Below are 14,132 nucleotides of genomic sequence, written 5' to 3'. Positions count from 1 at the left end.
TGTGCACAGTAAACCGTGGATGCCTTTGATCAGCACATACACTTCACTTCATTTACTTCATTAATGTATTTTTAAAGGACAATGGACATCTGCAGTCCTTGGGAAGGATATGCAAAAACAGAAATATATATACTCCACTAACTCGTCTGCATTGTTTTTCTGGAACCATTATATTCACTGTTTTTAATCAAAAGCAGTGAGCAAGAAGAGAATTTTCTGATGACATTAGAAAGGGGATGTACTTAGGAAATATTGCTTAAAAGCAATAAAAAGAATGATGGGCAGAAAAATGCCTTCAATACCTTTAATTAAACTTTCATTTTAAATGCATACCAATTATTTTAATTGCCTTTTCAATAAATCTGATCTGTTAGCTAGAGAAGAAGCGAAAAAACTGAAAATTAGTCCCCTCTGCTAAGACATAATAATCATTAAAATTCAGAGGACAGCAGGAGAGAGGACAGACAAAGAGACATGTAAGAGGGTGACAGTGAGAAAAAGACAAGAAAAGAAGAGAGAAAGTCGTCTCACAAAGCCAGACTAATCAAAGCAGTGAGAATTTGCATCGACAGGTCACTGATCATGCACTAGGCATTTTGTGAATCTCCTTTAATCTTGCGGTTTCACTTGATTGAGAATCCAGTCGAACTTGAACTTTAAATGAAATACCAGACTTTTTGATTTTTTTTTCTTCTCTGTCACTGCTACAACTGCTTCGGATTGCACATTCAATCCATACTGTGTATGTAGTTCAAGTGAAGCCATGTGACTGAAACATCCTCCTGTGATCAGGATCACTGTCACCAGCTTTCTGCTATCAGTCTTGAAAAATAAAATTACTAACATGTTTACATTGTATATACACTGAGAAAAATAAAGTGCTAGGTCTACTTAAAAAAAACTAAGGCAACGTTTTGCATAATTTTTTTATGTTGATGAAGCAAAACTGTTTTTTGTTTGAACTACTTATTTTTTCACATGAAAAATAAAATCCAAGTAAAGTGGACTTCATTTTGTCAAGTAGATTAAGCAAAACTAAATTTTGTATGATTTGCTAATTTTTTTGAATTAGTAAATATAATTTTCAAGTAAACCCAACTAGATTTTGTTGTGTAGATCAAATAAAACTAAACCTTGTACAGATTACTCAGTTTTTTAAAGTTGTATATGAAATCTGCAAGTTTAACCAGCTTGATTTTTTTATGAAGATCAAACAAAACTAAACTTTGTATACAATACTTATTTTTTTCAAGGTAGTAAATGAAAATTGCAAGTATAACCAACTTGATTTTATTAAGTTGATCATACAAAACTAAAATGTGTATGTTACTTAATTTGATGTATTTAATGACAATAAAATAGACTTAATCACATCATGTAAATACAGCATGGCTATTTGTTGTATTACTATGTTTTTTTTTACTGGTAGATATTTTTGCATAAATTCTAAAAACAAAATTTATTGAAATTATAGAGTTGTATCAAATAGTAAAAATAGTTGTATCAACTATTATTCAAATGAAGTGGGAATTTCATTGTTAAAGTTGCAAGCAAGTATTCTTTATAATGTATTTGAATTATGCCTGGTAATGACAGGCGAACAATAAGCCATAACCTTGATGTTTCTTTTTTTTGCGGATAGCTTAGCAAAGGAGTGATATTGAGGAAAAAAGCTTTTCTCATGTCACAGCCACTACTTGCTTTATTTTTGAACATACAAACAGCACACAAAAAAACAAAAAAGGCTGTGCATTCACCCTGGACAGAACTAGGGTGCCTTTACAAAAGGCATTTTTAGAAAATATGACATCTTTATTTGTACATGTACAAATAAACAACAATGAAAAACAAACTGAATAGTGTATGAACGTTTGATCATTAAAAAACCAATTTGGCAAAAAAAAAAAAAACTAAACAGAAGCCCTTCCAAATAATACTTCTGAATACATTTATGAAATAACACAAAATAAACATATCTGACTTAAACTGTGAGCGACTACTTTAAATTTAACATTTGAAATGTGAACATGATACATTTTTCTCCAAATAAATGTTAGCACCCAAAGAATCAGATTTCTTAATTATACTTGGAACCTAAATAAATAAATAAAAAAGTTCTAAAACAAAAGAGTGACCATTTGAAATGCAAAACAATAAAGTTCTCAATTAAAACAAAGTTCACTGTATACCTGCATCAAAAAGTCCCACTTTAAAGTGCAGCATAAAACAAACAAAAAAAGGGGGGTCACTCAAACTCCTACCCTTCAATGAGGTGTCTTTGACATTTAGGACTGAAGACTGACCTTTAGATCATGTATTTTGGAGGATGTTCTTTTGTTCCCATCCTTTTGGTCAAGGAAGATCTTCTGAAATGTCTCGAGGGTGTAGCACAGCTTCTTTGTTTTGTGATGTTTTAGATGTTTCCCACTGATTTAAATTAATAGGAATCTCAAATTGAGAGTCAAGGCATACTTTGAGTAGTTCTAGCAGCTTTAGGAAGACCCTATTGTAATGTTTTGGACAGAATCTAAAAGATCTAGTGGAGCACAGATCTATTGAGGGTCTGATGCAGAGAATATCAGGAGCCAGTGGGTTCACCTGACTGTTCTTCCTCAGCTGACTGGAATTAGTCATCTGGGACAGTATATAAAGGACTGCAAATCCATGGCTCGGTTAAGTGCTGTGAGATGGTCAACACCTTCAGTTGGCTTTTTGTTTTTGTTTTCCCTTGAAATTGTTCACTTAACTGTGTGGTGACCCAAACTGCGTTTGAACCTTTATCAAGTGACTTTTACTTTGCCTTTAGTTGTTTGGTCCATTTATTTTGTGATCTATCTCTTTTGATAGACACGGGAATAATTCTTGTCACAGTCACCTTTAAGAACTTAGTGGTCATTTTTTGTAGGAATTGTTTTTGTGCACTAGTTTTTGTTAGTTTCCAAATCTGCAACCCTGTTCTTCGGGTTTTGGTTTTTGGCGAAACATAAAAGTACTGTGTATGTATTAATTTTCATAAGTTAAAATATTTACAGGGGATTTAGAACCTGAATGCATATAATTACTTCTACCTTTAGCTATTCTACAATTAAATATTTTGTTTCAAACAGGCAGGGCTTCAAATCAGGAGTAATGGCAGAGGTATATCATATTTACCTGGTAGTCCTTGATTAAATTCTCCATCTTCTCTCCAAGATAGAGAATAAGGCCTCTGATTACTGCTTGTCTTCGGGACTCAATGCTGTTGTCCTACAACAAATTAGACATGAAATAATGTTATGTGCATATATCATATAGCTCCAACATAAACTCATTTGTAAATAGTTCTAAGTACATGCCTCATTTAACATGTCAAGGGTCGCATCAAGTTTCTTCCCCACAGCTCCCCCCTTCCTCCTGTACAAGCTCAACAGTTTCGGTGAGCACTGATCTAACTTGCTTCAGTGGCTTCAGTGTGATCCTCTGAAATTCCTCTTCAATCTAAAAAAGACCAAGACAGAACATGGAAACAACCATCACGAGACAGAAATAGTTCCAGAAAAACAGGGAAAGAAGACAAGTATTAAACTAACTGTAAAACAACATTGAAGGCAATACAATGGTTTCAAACAAAGAAAAATAATGTACGTCAAAACTGAGGGAAAAAAATACAACTTGAAAATGTATTAAACCCTTCATTTGAAAACATTAAAGACAATAATAAAATATACTTACTTGGGAAGGCTCAAAGAGGGCAGGCCATCGAGCTTTGATGTCAATCACTGGTGGTTTATTGAAGATGACATCATTTCGACGTAGTGAGAATGTCTTGGCCATCTTCTCATTGATCACTGTGTTGTTGTCCCTCTTTTTGTGTTCATAGAGAAGCTCCACTTTCTTTTTCAAGGGTTGTGTCTGTTTCACCTTGAGGATGAGGTGGGAGGTAGTTGACCTCAGATTTTTTTGTCTTCTTTAAATTTTTACCTGGAGTATTGTCTTGAGCTGATTTTCTCTTAAGACAGTTTATATTCAGTTCTGGTAGGGCAGGATTTTTCATCTTTGCTCTGTAATTTCCCATTTTGTATTTGAGGCTGTTGTGCCAACTATATAGACCATTGAAAGACACTGGATCTCTCAAACATGGGTGCTTCATGACCAAGGCCTCTGCAACCTGCTCCCTTTGTGCCTGAGAAGGGTAGGCGGTGTAGGCAAAGATTGTCTCGGCAAGCTTATCCAGAATGTTTGATTTTACAGCAGGATTGCTGAGAATGGTTCCATCCTTTTTATGAGCTTCATTTGTAGCTTGTAGAATTAGCTCAGTATCAAGGGAGAAGGTTGGTACCTCAAAAAGAGCTGGCCAAGACTCAGAACGAATGGAAGAGGCACTTCATGGAGAACACAGAATAATGGTGTCACTAGATGCAGCAGAACAAGAACTTGCATCCTCCGATGAATAAGCACAACTGCTACCGAAGCTATGTTGGACACCTTCGACATTCAGAGAATCATCAAAGGTCAAGATGACCTCTGGTTCCACATGAACCACTTTGATGGTGTCTTTGTCCTTTATTTCGTTAGTTTGAAGGAGGGTGAAAAACTGTCCATCAAAATCCTGGTCCTGGAATTGCAAACTAAAATCTTGCTCAATATCAAACGTCTCTCTAACAATAGTCTTTAATTCGTCCACAGTTTGGGGGATTTCAGATGGCAGGGAAAGTTTGCGAATGTCTTCTTTCAGTATGACACAAAGTCTGGCAGACATATTGGAGTCTGTATAGAAAGGAAAAAAAAGAGAAGAAATCAAGTTACTGGTACATAATCCCAAGGAAAAAAAACTATTTCTAGGATTTTAATGTTAAACAAAGCATAATGAATTGATCAAAAGCTAAATTAAAAATACAGATTAAATAGTTGAGGCAAATGAATTAGGCATTGCAGAATTACTTCTATAATTTTGAAACATTACAATTCCATGTCCTATCAAATTCAACCAAATTGCTAAGAACTGAAACTTCAAATCAGTTTTAAAAATAGGAATCACATATGGGTCAGATTTCAGGGAGACAACTGGGTGAAATTTGGTGGTGTTATTTTTTATTTGTATCTTTTTTTTTAAAAAAAGGTTTTACAATGATCTGAAATACTAACCTATGACAGTAAATAGAGGAAAAAACTGAAAACCCATTAATATGTACTGTTTTTAGTTACCTAATCTTGAATATGGATGTAACGCTTCAAGGTGACATAACGCTTTCCCTCAACAGTGTATGCTGCAAGAGGGTAGGAGTCTGTTAATTCTTGTTGCTGGAGGACTCTCACTTGTCTTGTGGATTCCAGTTCAAAAGAACGAAGATGCTCACTGTACCATGACCAGAGACGCTTGACAGCGAATACAAGCTGGCCATGAACAATGAAGATCACACTCAGTTCAACAAAATCTGGAAGCCCTCCAGTGGCTCCATAGGGCAAAATCATTCCCGCTGAGCAACTAGTGCCATAGCAGGTCACTGTATTGGCCACCTGAATACATGTCTCCCCTGGAAACTTCCTTTGCACTGCTTCCTGTAGGTTTTCCTTTAGGATGTCTACAGGAACTTTGGAAAGATTTGAGACACTGAGTGCAGTTTCAGTAGGTCTGTGCCATGCAGGTAGTCCAATGATGAAAGGAAGAAGACGCAATAAGCTCCAATTTTCATGAGCGTTTCCACCGACACTTTTTGTGTGTTTAAAGCTTTGTCCTGTATGTCTTTCAGGCTCAATAACTGTGACAATACCCCAAGAATAGGAACATACTGTAACCCTTTCTTCTTGTCCAGAATGTATTCTACAGGCTCAATTACATTAAATGTCCTCTTAAAAAAACTCTCATCTTTTATACGATGTGGAAAGGGGACCGTCAGGTCTTAAAGTTGTGCTCATTGGGGTTGACTCACTCAACTGTTTAACTAAGTCTGAGACAACTTGCTCTTCAAGTACACAGTCATTTTTCTCAAACATGAGTTTAAAGTCTTTCTTATGCCAGCACCTGACACTGAAGCAGATATAAACTGAAGCTCTGAGACTACTTCAGTAATGCACTTGCTTGGCACACTGTAAATGCTCTCCAATTTCAGTAAAAGATGACCTAATTTAAATTCAATTTCTTCATCTTTCAATTCTTTGACTTCAATCTCGCCTGAAGATTCATGTGCCCCTGAACATTCATATGCCTCAGAACTGTGTGCTTCAGCTATATCATCTATGATATTTGACTGACTGGCATAGTTCTGTATAATATGTTTCCGGAAATCAGTTGAAGTGTATGCTGTGTGTTGTCGGGATCTGTGTGACGCAAATGTCCCATAAACATTTGTGGAAAAGTCACAGTCTTGGAATACACAGGTCACAGTTTCAATTTTCCTGAGATGAACTCCAAGATGCTGAACATGTTCCTTTTCAGCAAAGAAACTTGAACGGCAAAGTTCACAATTGAACCTGATAACTTCCGTTTCACATTTGTCTGTTGAATGTTTCTTTGACAAATGTGACTTAACTGCATTTCAGGTTTTGAAAGAGCAGGGGCAATCGGCATGTAAACAGGGGAGAAATCCGCTGTGGTCATGCCTTAACTTGTAGTGCCTCAAAAGTTCATTTGCCTCAGTGACAACAAAGTTACAGATCTTGCAAATCCATCCCATGATGAAAAACATTTGATGCTCAGTCAAACTGCACCTAGGTAGGCAAAGCAACTTTGGTGGTCTCTCTGGTAGAGGTTAAAGTGGGACTTGACTCCAAGATTTTCCGTGAATGTGGGAATCCAGATTGCAGTGAAAGACTTTGGCTTCTGTTTAGCAGTATTAACCGTCCAACCTCAATAGTGAAAGAAAAAAAAAGAAAAAGAAACAAAATGCGGTAATACATCTCTTAAACCAGGTAAAGGGTAAAGACTTGACAAGTAAATACCAGAATTTTGTGTTATTTCAATTGTGAACTTCATTGAGCTTGTGTTTCCACTGAGAGTTATTACTTTCATAAGGAAGGGTATGTTTTGTTGCCAATCAACGTTTACTCTTTTACTTATGTTTCGAGTAGGACATTATCAAATTAGTATCAAACCGAGTAATCCCATTTAATTAACATATCTACATTGAAAATCAGAATTTCAAAACAAATATCTGATGTGGTATTTGTTATTCAAACAGCTGTATGTTCCCTACAAAAATAATTAATATTTGAATGACATTCAGGCACAAATTGTAGGAGGAAATCAGTTTCCATATTTCAATTGATATTTCTAAGTTTTCTAGTCCATTCAGCTGCAGCAAAAATATTATTGTGAGGCATATGATTGTTCTGGAATTTATACATGACTGAACAGGAGAATATGAAATTGAAATACTGAGTAAATAAAAATAGCTTCACTTCAAGACATTTTTAAAGTGGTTAATGGCAATCTGGTATAACATTTATTTGGATAGCCTCGTGTTTTAGACATATTTCTCATTTTCAACAGGTAACTAGACAGGATGCAAACCAATTTCTCTCAAATCTATGACAACTTAAAAGAAATCCTAATTTCAAATGTCTGCTTTGTGAGCTAACTGAGTGAATCGAAATATTTTCCCACTTTCTCCACTATAATTAGTCAAATGTTTGAACATACCTTTATCCAGTGTACCGCTGATCCAGTGTACTGCTGATCTATGAATCACCTGGTAGGAAACAAATATCGTAGTTATTTCCAAGAAATAACTATGATACTTCCCCAGAAAAATTAGCCATGTAGTAAAGCCACAGAGATGGAAATGCAATAAAGCTACATCTTTCTGTAATACCACAAATTACATCGCGCTCTCCAGCTAATTTGTGTTGCTCGGTGCAAGTTCGCAATAGGTACAATCCAAAAAGTTCATCCATCAGTCTACCCCGGGGCAGCTGTGGCTACATACGTAGCTTACCATCATCAAGTTTGGGAGTGAATGAATAATGCAATTGTAAAGCGTCTTTGAGTGCCTAGAAAAGTGCTATATAAAAGCAATGCATTATTATTATGTAGTATCTAACGACACTTTGAAAAATGTTTCAACTTACCTTCTTGACTTCTACCTGCTCGAAACGTCTCACCTTTGAATCACGGCAGGCCCGTTGGTAGTTGAGAGCGCTGATGCATCATGGGTATTGTAGTATTTGATGTTTTGAAATAGCGAATGAAACACAGTAAAGATAACAAGATAGTGTTTTGTTGTGTGGATGAACTTAAAAAGATTGGCTGACATTACTTAAATATTCATGTTCCAAAAAAAATCACAAAGTCTTGTTTTTTGAACAAATATTTGTGACCTAAATACTAGATATATTTGAGTAAACATACAAACTAGATTTTTTTTATTGTTGATTTCACAGATTCAGTTAAGTAAAATTTACACCTCATCAGATTCATTTTTCACAGTGTACACACTTATTTCACTTCTTTTATGTTTTCATCTATAGCTGCAGTGCTCATATGAAACATAAAAACAAGACATAACAACATCACTTTTAGTAAGAAATGAAGACATTTTCATCACATCCCAGTTGTTGTGGCTATTCCTGAGCATATATGGCCACTGTACTGGCTGTATCGAAGCGTCTGAATCGACACACATCCAAAAGAAAATAATGTCCACAGAAAAAATGTTTTAGAAATGAGGCACTATTTATTGTAACATAAATTTCTTAGAAACTTAGAAACAAAAAGGCTTAAGATGCTAAAGATAAACTTAGGATGACAGGGCCACAGGCATTGGATGTGAGTTGCGGTCCAAAGACTGTCTCTTTCTGGTAGGCCACACCTTCTTTAATCCCCATCCTTCAGCCACTAGATTGGATTAACTAAAAGAAAAAAAAGGAAAACAACCATCCTGGCTCTTACACATCTGGCCCCTAAATGTTTTAGCCTTAGCATTAACATTTACAAACTTTAGTATTAAAGTAGCCGATATCTACCATTGTACTACAAAACTAACCCAAACCCAACTCTAAATATGTCATATGCAAAACTGTCTTGTACTTTTCATATTCAAGTGGAAACTTATTTTAATGTTTTATTAAATTTTATTTTCATAAAAAAAACAGTATGACACCACTGTAATTGCATGTATTGACATTAAAATTAGATACATATATACACTACCATTCAAAGGTTTTTGATCACCCAGACAATTTCATGTTTTCCATGAAAATTCACACTTTTATTCATGTGCTAACATAATTACACAAGGGTTTTCGAATCATCAATTAGCCTTTCAACACCATTAGCTAACACAATGTAGCATTAGAACACAGGAGGGATGGTTGCTGGAAATGGGCCTCTGTACCCCTATGGAGATATTCCATTAAAAATCAGCTGTTTCCAGCTAGAATAGTCATTTACCACATTAACAATGTATAGACTGTATTACTGATTCATTTCATGTTATCTTCATTGAAATTAAACTACTTTTCTTTCAAAAAATAAGGACATTTCTAAGTGACCCCAAACTTTTGAATGGTAGTGTAAGTTTTATTCGTTGAAACATAAAATAATATTATTACTATTTAGAACATTATGAAACTACAAAAGCCTTGCAGGGATTTACAGGAAAGGCCTCCGCAAGACAGCACAACCATTTAGAATGGGAAACACATGCAGAACTGGACTTGTCCATTTCTATTTGCCCCTTGACCATTCAATAAAATCAATAGTGCTGAGAAAATGTGACAGCTAAAATAGTATTCTTTATAAAACCTGCTTTCTTAGATGAGAAACAGGTTTTGTTTAATCCCCATAACTGTTACTTAATTGCCTGCTATATAATTTTAGCTCTGAATATAATAAATGACAACACAAGCTTCTAGATGAGGCATAAAATACATGAAATGAAAGAAATTAGCCAGAAAATATAGTATTTTCACTTTAACCACAGTTTAATAGTGCAGTGGAGTGCAAATCAACTCCTCTCTATTAACCACGAGATGATGAACAGTTTGAAGAACCTCTTCATAAAATGAATTTACAGCAACACAGAGAGCTCCTGGGGGGGAGAGAAAATAGCTCCTAATGAATGAAGTCACATAAATGAATCCTCCTCATACTGAGACAGACTGGAAAATAAATAAATGCACTTTATTATGTTCTTAATCTTTTTGGCAACTCTATTTGTTTCTGAAAAACTTACTAGGAACACACTGAAAGTGTCTAAAGAAACGGAAACTACCAAAGGGGATAAATCTCTGAGTGAACGAACAAAAAAGACTAAAAAGCTGATCCTCCCAGTGCTCTACTTTAAACTTGTGCTTAGATTTGGTTTGCCACTAGGACTGTTCTCATTCACTCAAGCTGCAAAATCTTGTAAACAGTTTAAAATAATATTTCTTTCTTTATTTGTTCTGTTTCTCATAAGAAAAACTGTTCTCTGAAAGAAAGATTTATTACAGCAGCTGCTGCTGATCTAAAATAAAGATAAATTAGTAATCGCAAACAATAACTTGTATTCAAAGTAGGATCCAGTGAGGATCGTATTGATTCTTCTAAAACAAGTACAAACACATAACCAGTTTTGGAAGGGTTATTTTTTAAAGGTTTTTCATTACAGGTTATAGAATTATGTATACATGCCTTTTAATGTAATTATTCCGCCAAGGAATGCAGCAGACTTATGTGATGATCAGCGTTGATATGTCTGTCTGTTAGCGACATTACTCAAAAATGGACAAACAGATTTGGATGAAATTTTTAGAGAAAGTCAGAAATGACACAAGGACCAACTGATTAGATTTTGGCAGTGATGTGGCTTATAGTCTGGCTCTACGGATTTCTTAAAGATTTTTGTATCATTGCGAGATAGCGGCACAGTGTGACTGAAACTATGACTACAAGTGAAGACCAGAAATGATACAAGGAACAGTTGATTAACTTGTGGGGGTGACTTTTGAGTCCCATCAACTCCTGCTGCCCGCCATATATTTAGGTAACACAATATGTGTTATGATCCTTCTCTAGCTCCTGCCCTTCCTTCTCTTTCTTCCTCTTTTCTTTCTTCTCCCTTCTTCCTCCTGTCTTGGTCATCTGTCTCTTTTGTATTTCTTTCTGTTTGTCATCTCTCTCCCTGTTGTCTCTCTCTCCTTGTCTTGTCCCTCTGGCTACCTCTGTTTGCGTCTGTTGGTCTCTGCGTCTGTCTGTCTGCCTCCCTTGTCTCACTCACCTGCCTGCACTTTACTGATTGCTGTAATGCACATCAGCTGCAGTAATTAGTTCACTCTGTTCACCTGTTCTCCACTTCACCTCCACCTATTTAAGCCCTGTGCATTCACTCAGTCCCCGTCGGATCATCGACTTTGTTGTCCTCCTGGATTCTGTTTCTCCCCACCAAGCCTGCCACCTCTGGACTGCTTCAGCCCCATAGACTCTGCTTGTCTCCCTCCTCCTGGATTTCCCCTTCTTGGACTCCGTTTGCTCCGACTTATTCATGGATTTTCCCCAGCCTGTTTTTCCCCTCGGTTTTCAGTTTCCCCATATCGTGAGTACCCCTACCCAGCTTAGTTTTGTTAATTCAGTTCAGTTTTGTAAACTTCCGTGTTTGTATTCATAGAGTTCTAGTAGTTGGTTTAGTTCTGTTCCCCCAGTTCAGTTCTCCATTGACGTATTGGTTCAGTTGTTGGTTAAATAAATCTCTTTCTGTTTTTCACCTGTCGGCCAGTTCTGTGTGTCTGCGCTTGGGTTCTCCTGCTTCTCCCCCCGTAACAGTATGATCCAACCAGAATTGAACCCAGCAGGCTCTCAGACTGGCTCTGACCTATCACCAAACCCCCTTGACATTTTTTTTACTTGTGAGGAGAACCATGAATATTACCACCTCCTGTTTGAGTGTTGGTGTGAGTGGAAGAAGGCTCGAGGTCAGGAGGACAGAGATAAAATTGTGTCTTGGGGTCGCAGGGCGGCCTCCCGGATGCCCTGGTTAATGATCCACCTGCTGAACCATATTCTAGAGTTCCTGAACTCTCCCATACGTTACGTGACCCTTCCTATCACAGTCACATATCCTACCTGCACTCAGCCTGCCAGTCTGCTTGCTAGTCCATCAGTTAGCCACCCTCCTGCTAGTATGTCAATTGACTCCTCATTTGCTCCTCTAGCTTACCACTTGTTAGCGCTTCTCCCTCACAACTCAGCAACCTCCCAGAACCTGCCCCCCAGCTGTCAATTGAGCCACCTGAGAGGAAGCCTCGCCGCAGGAAGTGTGGCTCTAGGGGACACCAGATCTCCCCGGCACCCAGACCTCGCCGGTCCTCAGCGTCGCTGAAGTCCCGCCTCCTCACCCGTCTCTGAGGGGGTCGCTGAAGTCCCACCGCCTCACCCGTCTCCGAGGGGGTCGCTGACACCGCCTCACCCGTCCCCGATGGGCTCGATGACGCCGCCTCAGTCACCTCAGCTGTCCCCGAGGGGCTCGCTGCCTCAGTTCCCGAGTGGGTCGACGCCACCTCCTATTGGAACCAGCCAGGATCTGCTGATGATCCTCCCAGCAGAGCAATTAAGCTGGGGTCTGCCGACAGATCCCCGGCCAAGAGACTGTCCAGCTGGAGGCTGAGAACAAATTCCGCAGCATAAAGACTTTCCTGCCTTACTGAGCTGATAAGCCTCCGTCCGCAGTGGCCACTTCTGCTCCTGAGCCTCCAGAGGGGTCTCGCCTTCGTCGGTCCCCAGCCCGGCCACCAGAGGTGTTCCCCCTTCGTCGGTCCCCTGCTCCTGAGCCTTCAGAGGGGTCCCACCTTTGCCTGATCTGGTTCCTAGGTTGGCCTCCAGCCTGGCCGCCCGAGGTGTCGCCCACCGCTGCCGGCCTCCCGAGGGTCCCCATGTCGGGCTGCCCTCTGGAACGGCCTCGTCTCGTCTTTGACCAGCTTTTGGACTGTCTGTTTTTGGTGTTGGACTTATTTGTTTTAGCATGCCTCAGAGCCCCCTCAGACTCTTCTGGACACTTTGTTTTGTCCCTCCTTCCAAACCCTCTCTCCCTGTTGTCTCTCTCCTTGTCTTGTCCCTCTGGCTACCTCTGTTTGTGTCTGTTGGTCTCTGCGTCTGTCTGTCTGCCTCCCTTGTCTCACTCACCTGCCTGCACTTTACTTATTGCTGTAATGCACATCAGCTGCAGTAATTAGTTCACTCTGTTCACCTGTTCTCCACTTCACCTCCACCTATTTAAGCCCTGTGCATTCACTCAGTCCCCGTCGGATCATCGACTTTGTTGTCCTCCTGGATTCTGTTTCTCCCCACCAAGCCTGCCACCTCTGGACTGCTTCAGCCCCATAGACTCTGCTTGTCTCTCCCCTCCTGGATTTCCCCTTCTTGGACTCTGTTTGCTCCGACTTATTCATGGATTTTCCCCAGCCTGTTTTCCCCCTCGGTTTTCAGTTTCCCCATATCGTGAGTACCCCTACCCAGCTTAGTTTTGTTAATTCAGTTCAGTTTTGTAAACTTCCGTTTTTGTATTCATAGAGTTCTAGTAGTTGGTTTAGTTCTGTTCCCCCAGTTCAGTTCCCCATTAATGTATTGGTTCAGTTGTTGGTTAAATAAATCTCTTTCTGTTATTCACCTGTCGGCCAGTTCTGTGTGTCTGCGCTTGGGTTCTCCTGCTCCCCCCCCCCGTAACAATATGGTATTCATACATAATATACACATGCATAACACAGCATGTGCTCAGTGCAAGGCCATTTTGTTTGTAGGTACATCTATATTAAATGGCCACATTCTATGGTCCCGTTATTTCTGATCAATAACTAACAAACAAATGCTGCATTTGTAAAAAAAAAAAAAATAATAAAATGCTGCAGTTCTGACAATGCCATATGTGGCAATGAACACCCATGGTGGAGTACTGCACTCTCTGAGTGCGTTTCTTGTTTATACTGTAAATGTCACTAAAGACGGTGGCTCCTATTATGTAACTTTATCCCATGTATTTTGGTACTCCTCAAATCTGCACACAGTATAAATTTAGGGTAGGCAGCATAGTTTTGATGTCATTGGTGAAAAATTCCATATTAACCTTTCTTTTAGCTTAACTTTATTGAAGTGATCTGACAAGAAAACTGGGCCTTTTGCACCTCCCCCTGGCTTTCTTTTCAGGGTTTAGGAAATGTTGGTCATGATAGCAGATTTATGCCAA

General features: G+C 38.6%; 1 protein-coding gene across 1 annotated transcript in view; it reads left to right on the top strand.

The window, feature by feature from the left end:
* LOC111564587 (exostosin-1) overlaps positions 1–14,132 on the top strand; it is a 458,700-nt gene that overhangs the window by 338,701 nt on the left and 105,867 nt on the right. The gene's annotated exons all lie outside the window — the stretch shown is intronic.

The sequence above is a fragment of the Amphiprion ocellaris genome, chromosome 12 (assembly GCF_022539595.1).
Source record: "Amphiprion ocellaris isolate individual 3 ecotype Okinawa chromosome 12, ASM2253959v1, whole genome shotgun sequence".
Lineage (NCBI taxonomy): Eukaryota > Metazoa > Chordata > Actinopteri > Pomacentridae > Amphiprion > Amphiprion ocellaris.
This window is presented reverse-complemented; position numbering and strand designations above follow the sequence as displayed.